We start from the raw sequence: 10,043 nt of genomic DNA, 5'->3' as shown, positions 1-10,043 counted from the left end.
CCCAAGCGGCTTGGCACCGGTGTCGTCGCAGAGCAATGTGTTGTTAAGTGTCTTGCTCAAGGACACAACACGCTGCCTCAGCTGAGGCTCGAACCAGTGACCTTCAGATCACTAGACCGATGCCTTATCCACTAGGCCATGCGCACAATTTTCCTGTTATTAGGCTAGCATTATATCAATGGGATTGCTGGGTGGCGTGACTCGAAGGGCCAGAAGGTCTATACCACATTATATCTCCATAAATAAATAAATAATAAGCCCGCTCTTTTAGGGTAAGAGTTATTTTCGAGGTCATCAGAGAGAGTTTGCTCAGAGCTCTGCTTCCCTTCACCTGAACGAGACTGTTAGGGAATTGTTGCTGCTATGCTCCCATTAATCCCAGGATTATCCATGTTTTGACGAGCATGAAATTGGTAAATTCACCACAGCGAGTTCTGGCATCAAACACAGCCCTTACAAACAATGTTGGAGATATCTCTAAATATTATTAAAATTTATGCAACTAGTTAAGTCGGAGGCCGGCTGGTGGCTCCGTGGTATCAGCGAAGGTTCCCGAGTTCGAATCCAGTCCATCCAGCTTTCCATCCATGCTGGGTTGAGCGTCGAGCTTGCAACTCAGCCTCGTTAAAAAAAAAACACTGCGCTGTGAAAAAGACGTGGGGGGAACCGCTCACAGAATCTTTCCTCCAAAACAACCACTTGAAAAAATAAGTGGTCGCAGAGGCTCTGGAAGAGTATGGCACACACAAAAAAAGATAAATCTGCCCTTTTGGGATAAAATCTCAGAGTTGTATACTGCATACATACTTTGATAATAAATGTACTTCAAACTTTGAACTTGTTTGGACTTTGAGATGTGCTGGAAAATTATCCACTGTACTTTTAAATTTTGCATTAGTCACTTGCTTTACCATAAAGGGTTTTAAAAGTGATTGACTATCATAAACACAAGAAATTCTGCAGATTCTGGAAATCCACTGCCACATACATAAAATGCTGGAAGAACTCAGCAGGTCAGGTAGTAGCTACGGAAATGATCAATCAGACAAAGTTTCGGGTCCTGCTTCAGGACAACGGTCGACTAATGTTGTTTCAAGAAAACATACTTGCAGAAGGAACCCATTTGGTCCATGCGAGTCCCCAAAATAACCCTCTCCCATCATTATCGCTCTTGTTTCCCAGTAGCCTTGTAAATTATTCTGATACGCCTGTCAGTCCCTCTTTGGTCCTGTTGACTGGAAGCATAGCGACCCTTGCAGGCTGTCTCAAGTACAATCCTTGGACTGTGTTGGTTGCACTGTGCATTTCAATGTTTTGATGTACACATGATAAACAAATCTAATCTTAAATCTTTAAAGCTACACATTAAATTTAGAGATTCATCAGGCAAACTGCTATGAGTTGGATGGTGCAAGTAAGGCACGGCGTATGCATTCACTGGCCCCCTGTGCTCACCGACCTGGCCTAGTATTTATTCAACACAAAGGTGTGTTAGGGTGCTTTTGGGGTTAGGACATACGGAAAATGACTTCAGCTACAAACTTCAGCCACCAACCTTCAGATCTGAATATGGATTGTAGACTAAATTTAAAATGCAGTTCTGGAAATGGATTCCTAAAAGTTATGAATCACAGCTAATTGGAAAACCAGTCGGCACTTATTTAAAATTCATTTCTGTGGCTGTAGTGCGGGTGTGAAGAAGGAAGTGTAAAAGTTATATGTAATTCAAAGGAATTGGGCATGCATTGTAAATATAGAATTTTCCTTTGATCTTTAGCATATAAAATGTCAGGTAATGTTGGGTTGAAGAGGCATCTTCCTCCAAAAGGGTCTCAATATGATGCCTGCTGTGTCTCATTTTGTCGAATAAAGAGACTGCTTCGTTTCTACCAGCTACTTATCTCCGGTGACTTTGTTCACGTGACAACAGGGTGGAGCAAACTGTCTCGCTGCACTGAAGGGGATCCCAAGGTGGAGTTTGCTCCAAGAGCCTTGAAGGGTTTAGGCAGTGTCTCCCCATGACCCGTTCCTGGAACGGCACCCCCAAGAACCTCTTGTAGGGTTTAGACAGTGTCTCCCCATGACCGGTTCCTGGAACGGCACCCCCAAGAACCTCCTGTAGGGTTTAGACAGTGTCTCCCCATGACCGGTTCCTGGAACGGCACCCCCAAGAACCTCCTGTAGGGTTTAGGCAGTGTCTCCCCATGACCGGTTCCTGGAACGGCACCCCCAAGAACCTCTTGTAGGGTTTAGGCAGTGTCTCCCCATGACCGGTTCCTGGAACGGCACCCCCAAGAACCTCTTGTAGGGTTTAGGCAGTGTCTCCCCATGACCGGTTCCTGGAACGGCACCCCCAAGAACTTCTGAACCAATTTTCAAGCCCTCTTGCACAAATACTTAAAAACTATTCAGATAAATTAATAAAATAAGAGAAAAAGAAATACATTTAATTAAAAATGTCTTCAAGTAGTTTCTTCCTGTATTCCAAAGACCTACAGGTTAAAGTTAGTGACCTGTGGGCATCCTATGTTGATGCCAGAAACATCGTGACACTTGCAGGCTGCCCACAGTACATCCTTAGATTGCATTGGTCATTGACACAAAGCAAGTCACTTCACTGTATGTTTCAATGTTTCAATGTACAAGTGACACATTAAACTAATTTTGAATTTCAGATATGATTTGCCAAGCATTTTAGTTTCTGACTCATGTCCTGTTTTGATACTTGAGAGTTCCAGCTGTTTCATCATCCCTAAAGTTTGAGAGTAAACCTCAGAGCTTAGGAAATCGGTTATACAGTTGCAACATTGGCAATTAGACAGGGAAATGCTTTGCAAATGAGCTCACTGTCAGAAGAAATAAATTAGAAGACAATTAACTGCCTTTTTTTGTTGAAGCTGCTGAACTTTGCATATTAAAGGCTACAATACTCTCATTTGTGTAGATACAAGTGTGAGTCCAATGAGACCAGAATGTAATGAGGAATTCTGCCCACAACAAATATGGCAACACTGCCCACAGCAAATATGGCAACTCTACCCTCAATAAAAATGGCAACTCCACTCTTATAGTTATTGCAGCGTTAACCACAAAAAAAAATGGAAGTTCTGATTCCATAGACCTGACAACTCTGTCCACAAAAAACATGGCAAATTGCCCCCGATATACATGGCCACACTGCACGCAACAAGCATGACTCCTTTTCTCTTTTTCACATGACCACACTACCCACACACCACAAGCAGTGGACGATAGCTGTGGGCACTGGTCAGGAGCAGTGAACAATGATTGGGAGCACTATGCAATGATTGGAGACTGTGGGCAGTGGTCAGGAGCTGTCTGCAACAATTAGAAGCGGTGGCCAATCAGGAAACTATCAACTTCCACCTTAAATATACCCACGAAACTGGCCTCCACTGCAGTCTGAGGCAGAGCATTCTGCAGATTCACTACTCTCTGGCTAAAGTATTCCTCCTTACCTCCATTTTAAAAGGTCACCCCTCAATTTTGAGGCTGTGCTTTCTAGTTCTCTATACCCCCACCATAGGAAACATCCTCTCCGCATCCACCCTATCCAGTCCTTTCAACATGTGTAGACTTCAATGAGATCACCACACATTCTTCTGAATTCCAATAAGTTCAAGCCCAAAGCTGCCACGCGCTCCTCATATGTTAACACCTTTGTTTCCGGAATCATCTTCGTGAACCTCCTCCGGACTGTCTCCAATTGACAGCACCTCCTTTCTGAGATATGGGGCCCAAAGCTGTTGACGATACTCCAAATGTGGCCTGACTAGTGTCTTATACAGCCTCAGCATTATCTCCTTACTTTTATATGATATTACCCTTGAAATAAATGCAACATTGCATTTGCCTTCTTTACCACAGACTCGATCTGTAAATTAACCTTCTGGGAGTCTTGCACGAGGACTTCTAAGTCCCTCTGCACCTCTAATGTTTGAGCCTTCTCCCCATTTAGTTAAGAGTCCCCATGCTACAAGCGCATCTGCTTTTCTCTTTTTCACATGACCACCCTACCCATACACCATGAGCAGTGGACCAAATGCATTATCATACATTTCCCAACACTGTATTCCATCCGCCACTGTTTTGCCCATTCTTCCAATTTGTCCAAGTCCTGATGCAATCGCTTTGCTCCCTCAGCAATACCGCTCCCTCCGCCTATCTTTGTATCACCTGGAAACTTTGCCACAAAGCCATTAATTTCATTATCCAAATCATTGACAAACAATGTGAAGAGTAGCGGTCCCAGTACTGACCCCTGAGGAACACCACTGGTCATCGACAGCCAACCAGAAAAGGCCCATTTTATTCCACACCGCTGCCTCCTGCCTGTCACTCATCCCTTTATCCATGCCAGGATAGTTCCTGTAATGTCATAGGATTTTATCTAGTTAAGAGCCTCGCGTGTGGCACCTTATCAAATGCCTTATGAAAATCCAAATAAATGACATCCACTGCCTCTTCTTTGTCCAATTTGCTTGTTACTTCCTTAAAGAACTCCAACAGATTTGAATGGAAACCATGCTTAGTTTGACTTTTTTATCATTAGTTTCAACGTACCCTGAAACCTCATCCTTAATCATAGACTCCAACACTGAGGTCAGGCTAACTGGCCTTTCTTTTGCCTTCCTCCCTTCTTAAAGAGTGGAGTGACATTTACAAACTCCCAGTCTCTGGGACCGTGCCAGAATCAAGTGAATCTTGAAAGATCATAACCAATGCATCCGTTATCACTTCAGCAACCTCTCTCAGGACTCTGGGATGTTGACCATCTGGTCCAGCATTTCCCTTATAGCTTTTTTCTAGTTGCTTTTTGTTGGATTTGAAAAGCTTCCCAATCATACAATTTCCCATTCACTTTTGCTACCTTATAATTTCCTTGTCAGCCACGGTTCCCTACCCCTCCATCTGAGAACTTCTGTGGGACATATATTTCCTGCACCTTGTGAACTACTCCCAGAAACTTCAGCCGTCTCTGCTCTGCTATCATCCCTGCCAGTATCCACCTCCAGCCTACCTGGGCAAGCTCCTCTCTCATGCCTCTGGACTTCCCTTGATTCCATTGTGATACTGATACATGTGACTTATGCTTCCTCTCACACTGCAGTATGAATTCAATCACATTATGATCACTGCCTCCTAAGGGTTCCTTTACATTAAGCTCCCTAATAAGATCTGGGTTATTACCCAATACCCAATCTATGATGGCCTTTCCCCAAGTAGGCTCAAGCACAAGCTGCTCCAGAAGGCCATCTCATAGTCATTCAACAGATTCTTGCGATCTGATACCAGCTTAATTTTCCCAATCCGCTTACTTCTTAAAGTCTCCCATTACAATTGTGTCATTACCCTTAATACATGCCCTTTGCAATCTCAACCCTGCATCTTGGCTACTATTTGAAGGCTTATACTGTATATGATTTCTATAATGTTTTTTTTACCCTTGCAGTTTCTTAACTCCACTCACACATTCTCTGACCCTCTGTCACCTCTTTCTAAAGATGTAATTCCATCTCTTACCAACAGAACCACACCACCGCCTATGCCTTCCTGCCTGTCCTTTGAATACACAGTATATTCTTTCATGGTAAAGCTCCCAACTATGGCATTCTTCCAGCCACGATTCAGCGATGCCCACAATGTCATACTGATCAATCTCTAACTGTGCCATGAGTTTGTCCGCCTTGTTCAAAATGCTACGCACATTTAAATACAACACTTTCAGTCCTGCATCTTTCGCCCTTTTGAATTTTGTCCCCATGGTACAATGCTACTCTGTTCTGTCTGCATTTGTACCCAATCATTGCCTTGTACTTCCTTACATTCATGTTACACCCATCATCCACTTGTAAACCTACTGGCTCATCCTCAGCTCTATCATAATGGTTCCCATCCCCCTGCCATATTAGTTTAAACCACTCCCAATGGCTCTAGTGAACTTGCCCTCAAGAATATTGATTCCCCCCCCCTTAGATTCAAGGTCGACTCGTCCCTTTTGTACAGGTCCCACCTGCCCTAGAAGAGGACCCAATTATCCAGAAACCTGAATCCCTGCCCCCTGCTTCAATTCTTCAACCACGCATTTATCTGCCATCTCATTCTATTCCTATCCTCACTGTCGCGTGGCACAGGCAGTGATCCTGAGATTACTACCAATGAGGTCCTGCTTCTCAGCTTCCTCCCTAACTCCCTGTATTCTGTTTTCAGGACCTCCTCCCTTTTTCTACCTATGTCCTTGGCACCAATACATACCCTGACTTCTGGATCAGGGGAGTGGGCAACCATCAGGGGTGGTGGGCAACAATTGTGGGCAGTAAGCAATGGTCAAGAGCAGTGGGCAACGACTGTGGACAGTGGCCAATGATCGGGGGCAGTGGGCAAAGATCAGGAGCAGTGGGCAACCAGTGAGACAATGGCCAATGACCAGGGGTAGTGGGCAATGATCAGGGGCAGAGGCCAACCAGCGAGACAATGGCCAACGACCAGGGGCAGTGGACAATGATGAGCAACAGTGGGCAACCAGTGAGACAATGGCCAATGACCAGGGGCAGTGGGCAATGATCAGGGGCAGTGGGCAATGATCAGGGGCAGAGGCCAACCAGCGAGACAATGGCCAACGACCAGGGGCAGTGGGCAATGATGAGCAACAGTGGGCAACGACCAGGGGCAGTGGGCAATGATGAGGAACAGTGGGCAACGACCAGGAGCAGTACCCTGGCTGATTCCCAAGCTCGTCGCTGTCTGTAATGCCAGGATCCATTGCATTCACCAGCCCTCAGTGACATCTTGGAGCTCAGGGCCCCAGCAGAAAGTGTTCGCTCATCAGAGAACCAGAGAGATCAAGCCACCAGGCTGTGACCTAATGTGCGGAGCAGATAAAAAGACACTTGAAGAATACCTGGTACTATCGCTGCTTCGGGAAATGACTTGACTGAAATTCAGTCGCCATGTTTACCAGCCGTTGACTGTTGCAGCTCGTTCCCCTCTCATCGTCCCAGCTCCCAGAGCAGCTGCACGTCTTGGCCTCTTCTCCTCGGGCCATCACAGGCCTTTACCGGCAGCGCTGAATAAATCGCTCTCCTTCGGGCAGTAAACGTTTCTCCCGAAAACGCTCCTGTGTAGTAATGGGACTGTTCTGCTCCCTCGCCCAGGGGCCTTTGCTGAGCTTGCTGTTCCACGTTGCTCTGCAGTGTCAGAGATGGGTTCAGTGGAGCATTGGGACCTGCTCTAATCTTTCCCTACAAACTGTCTGGAGTGCGTACTTACAGCTATAGCAATGAAAGCAGCACCTTGGGCCCCCACCACCCAGACCATGCTCCCTTCTCACCACTGCCGTCGAGAAGGAGGCACAGAAACCTTGGGTCCCACACCACCGGGTTCAGGAACGGTCACTACCCCTCAACCATCAGTGTGGATAACTTTTTTTTATATATTTTTATTCTTTTTTTTCTACAAGCAAACAAAAAAGATACAGCACATCCACAAAAACCATGACCTTAACAAAATCAAATTAAATATTGAGCAGCAAAAAGGGAGAAAAATATAGAGGCAAAAGTAAACATACACAGCAGAGGGGCACCACACCAGAAAACCTGAGTCCTCGCCCTGTAAGAAAGTCCAATGCAGGGCCCCATATCCTTTCAAAGATGTCCCCTCTGTCCTCATTACACAGTCTCGGTCTCTCCAGATGTAAAGTGTTTGCCCGTTCTCTCAGCCGCAGATCATACGGAGGCACAGAGTCCACCTTCCACATTTGCAGGGTTAACTTCTCAACAATCACCATTCCAAACAATACAGCCACTTTTTCATACTTACTGGCTGAAGATAGGGAGCTTGTTGCTCCAAGGACGGCTGTGAGCGGGTCCGGTTCCCACCGCTTCCCATAAGCCTCAGAGAAACAGTGGAAAATACTTTTCCAGTATGCATAAAGCTTACAACATGACCAGAATGAATGTGACCAGTTACTGTTCTCAGATTTACATCTATTACACACTGGTGAAACAACAAGATAGAAGCTGTGCGACTTTTCTTTGGAATAATGGAGTCCATGTATTGTTTTAAACTGTATGAGTCTGTGTCTGACGTTGACTGAACAATCATGTATACTCTTTTTTTTATTATTAGTTTTTTAATGCATTTTCTACATCGCTACAGATAGAAAAAAAACCCAAATCAAAATGAAGAACATTAATACAGTGCAAAAATAAACATACAATAATAATATAATACAAAAAAGATAATTGAGAAAGTACCCAAATTGAAGACATGTAAAATTAGTATCCTCCCCAAGCCCCGCAACAAAAAAAAACTCCAGACCAACCACAACACAATATAGAGAATATAAATCAGGACATTCAAACCCCCAAAACTGTAAATACACTTAAAAACAGAAGATAATAATGCCTACTACCAAAAAAAAGAGCTGAAAGTAAGGGATCAAAAAAACCCCAGTTAAGAGGAAGGTTATGAAAGTACTCAATAAAAGGTCCCCAGACCTTATGGAACTTTATATTCAAATTAAGAACTGAATAATGAATTTTTTCAAGGTCTAAGCAGGAAATAATATCGTTAAGCCATTGAGCATGCGTGGGCAGGGCAACATCTCTCCATCTAAGGACTAAACGTCTAGCCAGGAGAGAAGCAAAAGATAATATTCAACATTTAGTCGAACTCAAACGTACCTCTGTCTCACCCAAAAAAACAAACAAAGCAATTAAAGGGTTAGGTTCTAAGTGGTGATTCAGAATATAAGATAAAGTTATGAAGATATCTTTCCAAAATTTCTCCAAGCTAGGACAGAACCATGTATACTCTTTAAACACTCATCCCAGACCTCCTCTGTCAGTTCTATACCCAATTCACCCACCCATGCCTGTTTAAGACCCGCAGTATTCACCTGAGCTCCATTATGTAGGATCTGATAAAAATAGGATCTGGCACTACGAGAAACCGGATCAAATTTATTTATTGCCTCCAGGGACTCAATGTTTGTCAGTGTGGATAACTTCACTCACCCCAACACTAAACTGATTCCACAACCTATGGACTCACTTTCATGGACTTAGAATTACTTATTTATTTGTTTTGCTTCTTCGGGTTGTTATTGTCGGGGGGTGGTAATGCGGAAAAACTCCCACCAGCCACTGTACTAAATCCTCCCAATGGCATAGGTCTCAAATCACCTCTGACAACCAAGTCCAGCTCCTGGCCTTCACGTGTGGCTTGGCTACTAATCCCGGCGGAACTGTTTCTGCTGACAGGAGAAGGGGCAAAAGTGGGCTGCTGGCACCTTAGGACCAGTCCCTTCGTGCAGACGGGGCTGGTCAGCTCATCTGGGAGGAGGAAAGCTCTGATCTCAAACCTCCGCTGCCCTGCGGCTGTACCCACTCACGGGGAAGGCTTCGGGAGTAAACCCCGAGGAGGAGTCCGGAATTGGAATCCCTAATAGCCCTTTGCTGAGTTCAATGCTGACTGGCAACTCCGTTGACGCCACTGGTGCCAAACTGTATCGGTCTCTCCCGTTCCTGCGTGGAGAAGGGGAGCCTGCTACATGGGCAGCGGCCTATCGTACTGCCCTGGGACACAACATCCAGGTTCGACCCTGACCAACGGAGGGCCTCAGGCTTTTTGTTATTACTGTCACATTTTGCCTTCTTTTGGACCTTCAGTTGTCTGTCAGTCTTTGTGTGTAGTCTTTCACACAAAGGGATACAGCAGAATACGGATTCTGCTGTATCCCTTTGTTCCACTGGGAACGCCCGCAGGAAATTCAGTAATTCAGTCTCAGGATGGCACGATAACAAATCTGCTTTGAATTTTGATACTTGTGCTGCTGGCTGACTGACATCACCACCTCTGGTATCGAGGCAGAAGGTGGAGCCTGGGAAATTTCAAGGGGGAAAGAAAGAGCTGGAGCTGGGGACGATAAGGTGTGGCGAGAGGTTACTGGGAGGAGCAAGAAGCAAAGACTGAGGAATGAGCTTAAAGATCAATTTTTGGAAATTCATGCAGTCGATGGG

This window comes from Hypanus sabinus, chromosome 24 (genome assembly GCF_030144855.1).
Source record: "Hypanus sabinus isolate sHypSab1 chromosome 24, sHypSab1.hap1, whole genome shotgun sequence".
NCBI lineage: Eukaryota > Metazoa > Chordata > Chondrichthyes > Myliobatiformes > Dasyatidae > Hypanus > Hypanus sabinus.
The sequence above is the reverse complement of the archived record's forward strand: the minus strand, read 5'-3'. Positions refer to the sequence as shown.